General features: G+C 43.4%; 1 protein-coding gene across 1 annotated transcript in view; it reads left to right on the plus strand.

Annotated features, from left to right (window-relative positions):
• The first annotated feature begins 2,247 nt into the window (after positions 1–2,247).
• ACVR1 (activin A receptor type 1) overlaps positions 2,248–14,903 on the plus strand; it is a 127,032-nt gene continuing 114,376 nt past the window's right edge. Inside the window, exon 1 of the mRNA XM_033112688.1 lies at positions 2,248–2,761. The gene's annotated coding sequence lies outside the window, so the exon portion shown is untranslated. The remainder of the gene's footprint in view (positions 2,762–14,903) is intronic.

Raw genomic sequence — 14,903 nt, forward strand, 5'->3', positions numbered from 1 at the left:
AAATCAATGGATTAGATGTGGGGTAAGGCAGTGGCTCTCAACAGGGGGCGATTCTGCCCCCTAGGAAACATTTGGCAATGTCTAGAGACATTTTTAGTGGTCACAGCTGTAGAAGGAAGGCGTCCCACTTGCATCTACTGGATAGAGGTCAAGGATGATACAAAGATATTTACAACGTACCAGAAAGCACCCCAACACAATTATCCTACCATATAAAGATGTCAATAGTACACAGGTTGAGAAACCCTGGATTAAGGTGTCTAAGCCAAAGAACTGCATTTGGGGTGTATCCTTGGGTGGACAGGGCTTGTGCGGAGGGCTGTATCCTTGTGTATCATCCTGCTCTACACACACACGCGCGCACACACACACACACACACACACAGAAAATCAACCGATCAATGTTACAAGTCTACAAGAACTACCCAGAATCCTCCCAGATAATCTCCTGAAATACAAATTAGTCACAGGAAAAATCAGAAGGTTTTTTTGCATTGAACCAGTCACACAAGAAGGAACCACTACTGAAGGAACAGTTAAAAGGACAACAGGATTCATTAGTTCATTTATTCACTTATTCAGCAAACCTTTATTGAGTACCCACATGTGCTACTCTGCTAGGTGTGATACATTGTGAACACAGCCAAACCTGGTCCCTGCCCTCATGGGGCTTACAGACTAGAAGAGAAGGTTACCAACAAAGGGCCAGTAAAATGAGGACTCCGTAAATGTACAGGACTTAGGAACATTTACACAGCAGCTTGAAAAGCGTCCACATGTGTCTAATCTCATTTGAACTGCACAACAAACTTCATGAGACAGGCTCTATTCCCTTCTTCCAGAGGTTAAAAATGGGCTCAAGGTCACACAGTTTCTAAGTGGCCACGGCTGACACTTCAACCAAATCACACTGATATCCCTGTTATATTCTTCTAAAGAGCAAGACTACATATAGGCACTCTTGCTTTATCTGACCTGGAATTTCCTCTCCAGATCTCCATCAATTATATAGGAACAAAGCCCTTCCCCTTTAAAAAAATAATAAAGCACCCAGCCTTCTCCATCTTCTTGCTTCTGTAATACCTGGGGATTATTTTCTAGCTGTTTCATCTATGTATGTTTTGTGTTCCTCATTAGATTGTAAATTCCTGACCTGCAGGGCCCAGATCTTCCATTTCCTTTGCAATCTTTTGCAGTACTGCAGTCACCCAATAAATGCCTGCTGCATAAATGAACCTGTAGAGATAAAAATACTTTATGGTATTCCCATTTATGGCTTTCATGCTTGTATTTTGCTTTGTGATAGGACTGTGCATAAGCTTCTAGAGGGCAGAGAAAATGGTTTAGTGCTTTCCTTACACTCAGCAGGCACCATGCAAAATTTGATCCTTGCATGCCTTTTTGATGCTCTGGATAATATTAGCACACTGGAGTGTTTTCGTGTATCTAAGGACCGAGGTTGTCAGCCTCTCTGTGGCGGGGAATGTTTCTTCCTTTCCACTGTAAGCTCCCATGGCGCCTAGGACCGGGCTAGACTACTGCAGAAGCCTCCTCCCCTCACCAACCCGCATATTTTTATTACTAAGGAGGCCGACTGAGAAATGGCAAGCTCCAGCATAATCCGACCTTGCGAGGAAATAAGTGGAAGGGGATTTGAAGGCAGGTCAGAAATGGCCTGGATGTGAATGCCGAGGCTTCTCTCTGAGAATCCAGCCTAAGTCTAACAAGCAGGAGTCCAGCCGCGCGCCTCCCGCAGTCCCGGGGCCGGGAGGCAGCCAGAACCTCCCGCCCGCTCACCCCGGGAGCTGTCCAGACGGCCCCGCCCGCGCCTACCTGGGCACTCACCCGCGCCGCGACGCCTCTCCTCCTCCCACCCCGGTCGCGGGAGCCCGGCTGGGGCCTGCCCCGCCGCCTCCGAGGAGACCCGCGGGCGGCGCGCTCGCCGCCTCCTCCGGCCCCGCCAAACAGCGCGGGGGCGCGCCGGGGGCGACGAGGTCAGGCTCGGCGGGACTCCGCGAGCTCGCCACCGGCCGGGCGCCTGCAGGGGGCGCGGGGACCGCCCCGCCCCGCTGCCTTCCCCTTCCCTCCCGGCTCCCTGGATCTGCGCCGGGAGGAAATGATGTGTTGCTGCCTGGTTAATCACAGCTCCAGACACTCATTGGCCGATCGCTCCGCAGCCACTTCCTTCTCCTCCTCCTCCCGCTCCTCCCGCTCCGGCTCCTGCTTTTTGCAGCCGCCGCCGCCGCAGCAACCTCCCCCTCCGCGCTGGGGGAACTTTTCTACTCTCTGTGGTCGTCTCCCCCAACGCCCCCAGGGCAAGCCCCCACCCGCCGGCCCGCCCCGCCCGCGGCCGTCCTCCCTGCCCGTGCCGCGGCGCTTCGGGAAGTTTATTCCGCCCGCCCTCCTCCCCTTCCTTCTCCTCCTCCGCCTCTTCACCCCGCCTCCCCTCCCTCCCTCGGCTCTTTCCCCGGGGTGGCTGCCGCTGCTGCTGCCGCCGCTGCCGGGCTGCTCCTCGGCCAGCCGTGCCGGCCCGCGGACTGGAAAGCGCCTGGCCCCGCGCACCGCTCCGCTCCGCTGCAGCCTCCTCTCGGGGCCGGCCGCCGGCCCTTGGCCCCGCAGAGTTCCGGGCTCCCCCGCCGGCTGCAGCGCCCCGCCCCGCGCCCGCCGGGGCCGCCCGCCCGGTGCCGCGCCGACCTGCAGCGCCCGGCTGGCTCGCACTCCGCCTCCCCCGGCTCAGCCCCCGACCGCGGCGGGACCAGAGGTGAGGGCAGGTCGCCGGCCGAGCCTGCCGGAGCCGGGTGGATCGAGGGAGGAGGGAGCCTAACGGGAGAAGAGGCTGGGATTGGGGGTGGGAGGGTGGGCGTCTGCGGTGCCTCCCCTTCGCTTTCATTCCTTTCTCCCCCAAGCTCGATCCCCTCTCGGTGGGGGAAGCAGCCGCGGAACAAAACTGTCTTGCGTTGGGCCTGAACTGCTGGTGGGCTATGGGAGAGGGCAGAGGCATGGAGTGTTGGCGGGGGGGGGGGGGGGTCTCTGGTTTGGTGTGTGTGTGTGTGTGTGTGTGTGTGTGTGTGTGTGTTGAACTCCTTCAGTCTGTGCGCCTCTGACTTGTAAATCGATCTGGCCGCCCGACCACGGGTCTCACCTTCCTAGCTGAGCTTGGTAGGGAGTAAAGAGATGGGCGAAACACCCCCACCCTCAAAATATCCGTCGCTTCCAAAAGGAATTTTCTGCTGGAGAGACAGCCAATAAACTCTGCTCAACTCCCTCCCTCCCTCTCCGTTCTTCCTAGCTGCAGTTTCAAAAAGCTTCAAAGCCAGGAATGTGGGATTCATCTTCCGATCCCCAGAAGGCAAATGTGGTTACAGATGTTGCACGGTACTTTGCCAAGTTTAAAACCCTTCCTTCAACACTGTAACAAAAACAGTGAGGCTAGAACCCTGGGTGCGCTGGGGAGAGATGTGGGTCTCTGGGGCTGCCCTATTCACCACCTTCTGTTGGGTTCTAGACGGGCTCAGCTCTGTCCACTTTGTGCACTATATGTCTCCCCCCTCCCTTTTCCCTGGAGTTTTGAATACTTCTTGCATAGGAGAGAAGCTATAGAGGAAGCTACTTAGGGAAGATAACATTCCACTTAGTAGCAGAAGAAAAGCCTTGGGTTAAAAAGTTGTGCTTAATTTAGCTTTTGGAGAGAGGTAGCAAAGTAATACAATGGATTGATTATTTTTTTCGGGCTTTTTTTTTTTTTTTTTGAGGTGTGTGTGATGGGAGTTAGATGATGAGAAAAATGATTGACCTCATACATATTTTGTATATTTTTGAAAAGAGACCTCCAATTGAGACATAGACACAACCCAGTGGTTTTAAAGAACCCTGTCCCTGTTCACTGCTCTGACAGCCCAGGGAAGGCGGTGGCAAAAAATAGACACCACCTCCCTTTTCTCCCAGAAAAATTCTTCCTGGAAAGATGGTGTTAAGAAATTTCAGAGATGGGCTGATCTAAGTGGCGGGCCTTAAATGGAAGCACTATAGTATGTCCTGGCACTTGTCTCTGGAGGTGGGTGGCTGGCCAGGGGCCCGGGCTTGGGCAGCCAGCGGACACTAGACTTGTGCTGACCTCAGACACTGGGTTTGCCGTCCAGCTTTACAGTATGCTTAAGTATGAAATACGGGCCTCACACATTTCACTGATGGGGACATTGGGGTCAGGAAGTTACTTTAGGTCTAGACAGGACTTGGATCACCCAGCTTTTAAGATCAAATCACTTTTTTTTTTTTTAAACTCAGTCCTCTCTTACATTAACTCTTTTTTTTAAAGCTATGTCTGTCTGTTTTTTTTTTTTTTTTTTTTTATTGGGGAATATTGGGGAGCAGCGTGTTTCTCCAGGATCCATCAGCTCCAAACAGGGTCCATCAGCTTCAAGTCTTGTCCTTCACTCTAGTTGTGGAGGGTGCAGCTCAGCTCAGTCGCTGTTTTCAATCTTTAGTTGCAGGGTCACAGCCCATCATCCCATGCTGGAATTGAACTGGCAACCTTGTTGAGAGCTCATGCTCTAAACGAACTGAGCCATCCCTGACGCCCCCAAGACCAAATCACTTTTTTGTGATTCATTTGTTTCTGTTTTCTGTCCTGGAATTAAAAAAAGGAAGTCTTTTAAAGCTGAAATATGTAGGCCTTAAACTGATGGAATTGTGTGTTGGATAACAGCATTTGTACTGTCACCCCTCATGCAAATACTCAAAGGTGATGAATGATGTTGCAGTAAACTTTGGAGACAGGGCAAAAATCAAGGGCTGGGATGGGTATAGACCGGGTTCCTGCTTTCCTTTTCCAGCACTATGGGTGAGTTTTACTTGAAATGTAGAGAGTGTTTTTAAATAAAACTTGATTTAGGTAGTAGTTTTACAACTTTTGTACTTTGTTAGAGAGTGATCATTTGAATCCAAAGAAGCTTCTTGTTATCTCTAAGTAATAATTTTAAGAGAATAGTAAGGAAGTGGAGTAAAGATGGAGGAGTATGCTACATTTAGGATTGTAATTATAGGCATAAGTTGGAGGTATTGCAAATTCAGTTCCAGACCACCGAGATAAAGTGAGATAAAGCGGGTATTGCAACAAAGTGAGTCATAGTAATATTTTTGCTGAAGGGTCTTGCCTTCAATTTGTAAAAAACGAAACACCTGTGAAACACAATAAAGTGACACACAATCCAACCAGGTATGCCTGTAATTTCAGAAGTGAGGAGCTTAATTTCATTAATAGCATTGTGATGACTTTTTTTCCCAAAGTTGTGATTTCCTAAATTTTTGCGTCTGTCCATGGAACAGATAACAGTGTTGAATCAGTAAATAGAGACTATGCCTCTACCTTACCCTAGGTTGCACTGAACTAGTTCTGTGACGGTCATGATAGGCTTCTAGGTAAGGTTGGCTTGAGTAGGCGAGCCTTACTGGGGGAGGGAGGAAGGGGCAGAAATGGATTTGAAAAATGATCCTGCTATTCAAGGTCACGATGGGAAGACGGAATCAATGCGCGTAGCTGTACTGTCCTTTAGGCAAAGAGGTGCTGGGACCTCCGAACAGCCCTCTGTGCTTGTTCTGCTGTTGGATCCCTGCATGTTGATTTTTATGTGAAGAGATCAACGTGCAACTTGTTAGCAATTAGAGAGAAGTAAACCAGGCACAGTGCTCCGCTCTTTACATGCACTTTTCCATGACATTTTCACAACAGTCATATGTTTTGTTATTATTTCACTCTTTTACAATAAGAAATTGAGGCTTGGCAAAATTAAGTGAAGAAAAAGTTGTAGATCTAATGAATAGTGGAGCCGGGACTTGAACCAGGATTTTGTGGGACTCTCTACTTTCGCCAGTGTTTGCTCAATTTTATTCATTCTTACAGTGTATTCATGAGTTTACCTTAGCTAAGTGTCACTTTGTCTATTAATTATGTTTTTTGTTTTAAAGCGACAATTCACCTTTTTGGAAAACAAAACTTAAAGATATCTTTTCAGAGAAAACTGTATTACTGCCATATTCCTAACTCACTTGTTAGGAAGAGGAGGTAATTATAAAGATGCAGTCATACTTCTAGGGAAACCCCAAATTCAGGATAATGATTATCTGGGGAGTGTGTATGTGTGCGCGTGTGTGTGAGCGCGTGGGCACGCATTGATGGGAGGAGGTAGGGAGATATACAGTATTGGTGATACACACAGAACGAATGGCTGATTGACAGGACCCCAGGTGATCATTTTAAAGCAAAGCTGATTGTTGTCATATCCGAAATAAGATCGAGGTGCATCCCCTCCTCTCTTTTCTCCTGCTTCCATGCTCATTTCCTGTACAGGTTTTCTCAGCTATCTGGAAGTAAAGCATTCCAATGGAACCTTTTGTAAGCTGAGATCACATAAAGCAAAAAATCAATTACTATTAATTTACATGAAAAAAAATTTTGAGCATTCTCAGACCCCAAAAAATAACCTACTAAATCATAGCAAGTAACATATGAGAACTAAAATAACAATGTATACTAAAAGCAGGAATGCACAGAATAAATCGAGATAAAGCACAGGGGCTCACAGACACAGATGAAAGCTATGGCAGCTTGACGCTGAGATGCTGAGTGTGGTTTCTGGGAAAGAAGCTTGTGGGTCCAACTTTCACTGCTCAGGGTACCTGCTGCCTCTGTAAGGATCCTTGCAAAGCAAATACATATTTTCCTTTCGGCTTCTTTGGTAAAAGCGCAAATCCTCTTCCAATTTTTTTTCCAGGTAGTGAAAATAGGTACTAATGTAGATCTTTCATAAAAGCAAAGTGGCATAACATGAACTTTTGGAAAAGTGGGGCATACCTGTATTGTGACTAAAATAATAGCATGAGCTTCTGCGTGGTTTCTCCTGACTGCGGTTTTGGGAGAACTGGCACTTCTCAGCATCACCTTGCCTTACGCATCTTATGCTCCGGATGAGGCAAAGAATGCTGTCATGAAGTGTTAAAATGCTTTCGTTTTGACCTAGTGCTAAGTATGACCATTCAGCCCCAGAAGTTGGTTTTTCAGTTAAAGCAGTGTCTGGGTAAAACGTTGACAGCATTAAACTGGTGAGACTGGGAAATAAAGCCATCAGAGATTTTAATTGGAGTTCACATAGTCTCCTGTTTTATTTTCCCAAAGCAAGTATTGGGCACTATGGCTTTATTCCTGGAAATGAGGACTTGAATTGGGTTTCCTGGTACAAAAATGCCTTCTTTGATCTCTTGGAGTGAAAACTTTGTGTTCCTTTCTGTGGCCAATTCCAGCTCCCCGAAGAACCAAGTGGAAGGTTTACCTCTTCTTTTTTAGCTGTTGGCCATACACTGCTCTTGCTTGCCGTGCTTGTTTAAGAATCAGAAGTTCCAAACCAGGATTTGGCTGTTGGAAAGGGCATTCGAGTTAAAGACTCCTTTTCAAAGAGCTTCATCAGGTTGGTGTGGTTGGCACATCGTGGCCTTTGGTTCAGATGGGATGTAGTTTTGCTTGAACTTACGCTCTCATAATTAACTAATAAGAGACCCAGCCGCTTCCTTTTTGAAGTTAAAACAAATACTCCCCTTGTCTCCAATATTCAAACTGACTGCAAAGTTGAATAATATTCCTGTGCTCTTATATGCATTTCTGGAAATCTGAGCTTGTTGATACGTCTACAGACTCTTCTGGGATCCATGAGAGCTTTGTTTTTCAGAGCCACTACCCCCCGTTTGTTTGATTTTGGGGTTTCAGTCTCTGACCAGCATTCCACTTTGCCCATTAGGGTTGCTTCATTGTTTGCCCTGGGTATTTGGCCTTCATTTCTGTGGCTGGGAAAGTGACTTTAAATTTTAGCCTTTCCAAATTGTGTGGAGGTTCATGCCGTAGGTGAAGGTTGTTTTTTTGTAGGATGGGACAAGGTCATAGGTTCCATTTAGCACAGGTGTCCTGATGTGTCTCCAAGAGTTCAGCTCGCTCATCACAAGGCCAGGCCTCAGCTGTTCTGTTCCTCCGCGTTGCCCTTCCCCCCACTTTTAGGGAGAGCCAAATTCTTCAGGGCTCAGAGTAATCTCATTGCAAGAAAGAATGCTTCCCGGATTTTGCCTTTTGACATTTCCTTAGCGTTTTATCATCTTCACTACTTATTCTGGGACTTGATTGATCTCTTTGAGGGCAAGGACTTCAAGTTATTTATTCCTCCATTTATTTGTTCTACACAATTCATTCCCCTTCACCAATTTAAAACCTTTTACATTCTCTCACTGGGTTCCTTGAAGGCGAGAACTGTGTCTTATTCATCTTTTGTGTATCTTTTGCGCCTAACACAATGCCTGGCCCAGACCACACCGTCAATAAGTCCTTTTTTAATTGCCAAGAGAATGAGTGGAGGATAGCACGTTATTGGAGCAAAGGAACCCAGTCCTGTAGGGAATCAGCCTCAGAGGAGGTGACACCAGACACAGTGGACCTTAAGGACGAGTTTGGGAAATGAGGACCAAAGACATTCTAGGTAAAAGGAACTTTTCTTCATACCCCGTTATACAAGATATTGTAATTTGTACTTAGTGAATTCAACAAAAATCTACATGTATGTTTCCTTTTTAGATTGTTTTGGATTTAAAGATGACACCTTCTTTATTAGGAAGAATGTCTGAACTAATATTTTATATCCCACAGAGCAAGGAATCTTGCGATACCGTGTATGGCTGGGACGCAGACTCCTGGTGAATCAACTCCTTTACACTGACTTTCTCTTGTTTATGTTCTAACAGTTGACAGTGGAAACTGGTAGGCAGAGCTCATGTGAGAGGTGGAATGTGGACAACCTCTTTGGAAAATGGATGGAATCCAAAGTAAACTCCTCTTTTGATAGGTCTGAAGGGCTGCTTTGAGTGGGCATCTGACTTAGACCGTTTCCACTTGAATACTTGATGGCTGGTGTCTTGCTCCTCTGTGAAAGCCAAGATGGGCCTTTGCTAGCCACCGTGCAGCATGGATGCCATTGAAAATAAGATTGCGCTAGTTTTTGTTTCTTCTTCTTTTATAGCCAATTATGGAAGAAGTATTGATTGAACTTCTCACAAATAACCTTGACTTTGAGGAGAAATGTACAGAAAGGATAAAGAAAGGTAGGGTGGTCTTGGATGAGACTGGATATTAGATATGGGGTGATACTTGGAGATTAGAGAGTGGGTGGGGGTACTGAGAAAAATGTGCAATAGAAAGAATTTGAGAAACAACATTTTCGGTGTAGAGGGGCTGGATTGAGGAGGTATTTTAAACCAATCTAACACTGAAGCTACCACTCTAGTAGTTATTATTGAATGTTGTTACACTCTGGGTGAAGATGCAATGTGCCTGCTTGTTCATTCTCCTTAAGTGGTAGGTTAAGGTTCAGAAGGAAATAGGTACCACCAAGAAGGCTGGAGCTTTTGGACTTGTAACTTGATGTCAGAAACTTACACAACATAGAAATAAACGTAGGAGCAGTCAATAGGAAGAAAAAGTATAGGTGATTATCTAGAGTGATCCTTATCTTCCTTTTTGGGAATAAGGAAAATGGTAAGGGACAAGTGTGCCAAATGATAGTTTTTTTATATGCTTCTCTGGACTTGAACTGAACTGTTGTGCACAACAGGTGGCAAGATCAAATATTCTCTGACTTTATGAGTATAGTATAGTAAAAATGGAAAATCTCAGTCCCCAGAAATTATATAAACATGAATGTTCAATGTCAGTGTTTTAAAGACATTTTGACTCTTGGCATTCATTTTACATCATGACTAAGTACACACACATATACACACGCATATTACAAATAAAGCTGAATTGCAGGTTTTACAAGACAATATTGCAATGCTTCCTAATTTCTATTCAATTTTTATTAAAAAAAAATTCTGGTCTCTGTCTACTAAATTGATTTCGCATCCTGCTAATGGGTTCTAACCAGTGTTAGAAATCAGCCTTAATTTTTTTTGTTTATTGAACAGTGGCTAATCTGGATGAGAATTTTGGTTTTCTTTTTGTGTGAGTCTCAATTATTCTACAGATGGACCACACCCCGCTGCTCTCCCCATCCCACCCTGTTTTCTCTGTGTAGAGGGTCTTTGCTTGTTTCTCCAAATCAAATTAAAGTGTCTAATATGTGCTTGGGACCAGCCCCAAGAGAGCATCTTCACCTTGATCCCAATCAGCAGTAAAGGTGGGGCTAATTACTTTAAGTTGGTGGCAGGAGCCACTTAGCTCCCTGTTTATTTAGATTATATTTGAATGGGATGGTGCCTTTCAGTGGTAAGGGGACAGCAGGAGTACTTGTACCAAAAGGATTGGAGGGAAGTGGGGATGATGAGCCCATACATTTATTGTTCAGCAATGCAAAACAAGGTTAGTAGGGGATAGTAAAGGAATGCTTACTTATAGCAGTCAGAGATGTAAGAGCTTAATCAGTAGCAGCAGCCATCATTGTTATCATTGTCCTTAGTAAAATTTCCCTGTGTTGCCGCTGCCTCTTTATCTTTTCCCCTCTTTGTCCTTCATGGATTAAGCAAGCGTTTATCAAGTTCCGTAAAACTAAGTTGAACTTAAGGTGTACTTGAGTAAGGGATTGGAGAATCACACATCTAATGATAAATGGCAGAATGCTGAGTATCTGGGTCACAAGAAGCAGAGGGATAAGGGTCAACCAACACCTTTCAGGAAGTGGCTGTTTGGCTGCCCTTGGAAAGAGGTACCATTTTGATGTTATCATTTTGAGAGGTGTCAACTATGTATGAGTAGGTTGTGGAATACGCAACAATTCAAAACCAGGGAATGGGGCATGTCCATGTGCGATAGTTGGCTTTTGGTTAGGAGCCACGTGGTACAAAACATAGTTGTACATATTTTTAATCACAAGAATCAGATGCTGTGCCGTGAGGTGCAGCTTCTTGGGGAGGCATCAAGACTTGAGAGGCACCTGGAAGGAACAGCAGATTGACGTGTCCTGCAAAAAAGTCCAAATTTCTACCTGCTTCTGGAAAATTGAGAGCGCTGGCGGCACCAGGCCTGCATTCCTACAGGATCCTGCCAGAGCTCCTTGTAATTGTGTCTGTCTGAAGGGACATCTATGCTGTGTTCACCACAACCCCAGCTCATCCTGTTTTCTCCCAGACAGTGAGGCCCAGTGTCAGTGGCTTCTCCCTTCTTTCCTTCCCTGCCTCACTGTATGCTAAGTGCATTGTCCCTATAGGCCTTCTCTAGGCCACAGATGATTAGTCTAATGGTGAGGGTGGATGTCTAGCAGCTAAGGGAAATGAGAGGAGGTGGAATTAGGGTTTTGGCCTTGGGCTGAAGTAGACATTGGGTGAATACATCATTTTTGTGAAGAGAGGGAGGGATAGATGGGGAGCAAATGTTACCTGACTTTTGGAACCTGGATGACTGGGAGAATGGTGTTGAGTTTTAAAGGGAAGGTTGTCGAGAGGAGCTGGTTTGGGATAGGGGAGCTGGTTTGGGATAGGGCATGCTGTTGGGGTTTTGGTGGAACAAGGACAAAGAAAAGGGTTTCTTGAGTCGAGTGAGGAGTGGGAAACATGGCAGTGGAACGCTGGCAATAAGGATTGGATCTGTGGCTTCGTATTGGTGATTGGATGAGAGGATGGAAAGGCTGTGCTGGGACGTTGGATCTGGGGGAGAGGTCCCTTTTGGAAATAGGAAGAAGTGGGTTAAGGTCTGAATGATAAAATAAACCAGCTACAAACAGTTCAAAGTCTTTTATTGACTTTTTGGGGTCAAGTGACCTATCTTGCAAATAAATCAAATGTTTATCCTAATAAAGGAGTACAATAACAGTCTTAGACTTTTGAACATGGGAGCCGATAAACATCTGCTTACAGAATCAAAGACAGGCATACTGTTTGATGGATGACATCTGTAACTTATGTTTATGACTATTTTCGCTAAGACTTATGCATTTAGGTGACAAGGCTTCTAAAGATGATGTTTTTTTGTATCATAAGTGATAGACAAAGTGGTTGCTACAACCCTAAAATGAGGAAATGTGCCAGAGGAGAATGACTGCCTGGCATTTACTTTTGCCTTTAGCCAGGTTAGAATGAAATGTCCTTTCCGAATTCGTATGATATATATTTTTTTTCTTATCTAGGTGTGGTTGTTTGGGATTCCCGCCAACTCATTGTTACTTAATCAGTGAGGTCCACCCCAATTGCTCCCCTTCTTCCACTTGCTTCTGTTATGATCCATAAAGATCTTGTTGTTTTCGGATATTTTAAGTCACAAGTGGAGTGAATCTTCTCAGATGTGTGCATTGCACATGGAAATCTTCCTGGAAGGAATTTCATTTGTTCTCATAGAGACTTTTGTTTTGAACGCTTCAGTCTCCTTTTTGGGCCATACAACTGTTTTGTTGTTTTTTTTAATTTAAGTTGGTGTTTTTGTTTCTAATTCATAGATAGCTCTATTTCATTACATGTGCCTGTTAATACTGGTTCCTATAAATTTTTTTCTTAAAAATCATATTACGATATTTTATGCTTTAGAAATGATATTTATGTTACATGTGCTCTATGTAAGATTTAAAGGGTAGGAAGGGTGTATAGTGAAAGGTAACTTTTGTTCTCCAGCCTTCTACTTTACCTTCCTGGAGAAAAACCATCATTAAAACTAATTGTATATTTTTCCAGTGATAGTCTTTACCTTTACAAACACATGCTAATGTGTTTTCCTATATATAGTGTATCATATTCTGCACATTTCGGTTCTGTACCTGGCTTTTTTCACTTAACACTTTATCTGGGAAATTTTTTTGCTATCAGTTTAAACAGTTTTCCTTGTTCTTCTGAAAGGATTCCGTTGTGTGGACATATCATAATTTGTTTCACCAGTCTTTTACCTGTTGTTTTAGGTAGCATTATGTGTTAGCAATATTGCAGTGACTCTCCTTATGTGTACTATTATACCTACTTATTGATTTATATACAGATGGACTGTGTTTCCCTGAAAATAAGACCTAACCGGAAAATAAGCCCTAGCGTGATTTTTCAGGATGACTTTCCCAGAACATGCGCCCTAATGTGTCTTTTGGAGCAAAAATTAATATAAGACCTGGTCTTAATTTTGGGGAAACACGGTATATGGGGAGCTATCTCTACCTCCTGTGTTTCTGGCGGTAAATACCAAGGATTAGAATTGCTGAATCAAAGGGTATTTACATTTTAAATTACAATATAGGTTGTACCTTGAACTGGGTTTTTGAGTTGTATTAGTGAAGCAGTGTGGCATGATGGAAATGAGAAAGCAACCCCTAAGACTCACGCACTAGTTTGATCGCCAGTGTAAACCAACTTCGTGACCCAAGAAAGTCACTTTCTTAACCTTTTTCTTCATTGTACTTTTCTTTTCTCATCTGCCAAGGACATAGACTCAGCTATTTCTAAAGTTTGATAATTTGTTGATTCCTTCAGTCTCCCTTCTTTCTGGTCCTTCCAGGAAATGGACCTTGATGTCTTTTTTTTTTTTTTTTTCCCACTGTGTAAGTTTTGAGTTGGTGAAGAACCCTGGGCTTTCGAAGCCTTGCTAACCACAGCTTTACTTTGATTGTTTTAAAACACTGTCTGGTTTATGCTTTAAGTTAAAAGCAGAGTTTATATGGCCAATTATCTTTTTTTTTTTTTTTTTAAATACGGTGAATGGTAAGTGGGTATTTAATGACCAAGAAATTCATGTAGTCAGCTTTTTGTTATTGATCAAAAATAGAGGCAATGGATTTTTAGACTCAGGGAAAACATTTTATTTTTATAGTAACTTAAAAGAAAAGCAATAGGCATATGATAGACTGTCTTTAAGCAACATATTGTTTATGTTCACTTTGGAGCAGACCAGAAGAGTCATCTTTTGATCTTTCAAAGTATTTTGTAATATGAAGAAAGTAAAATAAGGGTTATTGGAACATTTGAGGTATTTACCTGGTATAGTTTAATAAGATGGTTAGATTTTCTGGTGGTTACCAAATTAGATGTATTTAAAAATTCAAGCCCAAGTAAATAAAATCTAATATAAAATTCATGTTTATTTCCTGTACTGCATTTTTTTTCTTTCGAATTGGCTCCCCCAAATTAAGCAACATCCTGGGTTTTTTTTTTTTTTTTTTGAAAGACTTGGAAATTTTGGGCTGCTAATGTAAATGTAATTTTCTGGGAAAAGATTTTGAGCTCTTAGTTACTCATTAAAAAAAAAATCACTTACTAAAGCTCTTTAAGTATACAAATTTATTCATCTAGCTGTAGAGTAGCAAAAAAAAGAAAAGAGAAAAATGGAAACACAAATTTTCTACAGTGACCTATATGTATATAACCTTTATATGTAACATACTCATAAAATGGAATATTATGCAATCACAAAAATTTTATTTTAGAAGAATTTTCAGGGACAGATCTCACTTTAAAAGTTATCTCCTCAAAGAGGCTTTTGTTGGCTTTCTGTCTAGTGAGATTCTTCCTTTTTTTCTATATCTTGCATCTACTACCATATATACTGCCAGTCTATCTGTAAGTAAATACCAAGAGCAGGGACTATGTTTGTTTGGTAATGTTTATGTGTGTGTGTGTCCTGTACCTAGTACACTGCCTTTTCCATAGTAGGCATGCAGAGATTTTTGGACTGAATGAATTGACCATGGGAAGTATACAAAATAACATGCCTCAGAAAAAGCAGGGTACTAAAACAGTACAATTCCATACACGTAAATTATGTACAGTTCCATAGCACAATACCATAAACATAAACAAATATAAAACATAGTACAAGTCTATATTTGTAATTATATACATATAGATGTAGAGGAAAAAAAAACTGATAGGAAAGAAACCAAAATACTAACAGTTATCATCTCTGGACTGTGGAT

The sequence above is a fragment of the Rhinolophus ferrumequinum genome, chromosome 8, assembly GCF_004115265.2.
Source record: "Rhinolophus ferrumequinum isolate MPI-CBG mRhiFer1 chromosome 8, mRhiFer1_v1.p, whole genome shotgun sequence".
Taxonomy (NCBI): Eukaryota; Metazoa; Chordata; class Mammalia; order Chiroptera; family Rhinolophidae; genus Rhinolophus; species Rhinolophus ferrumequinum.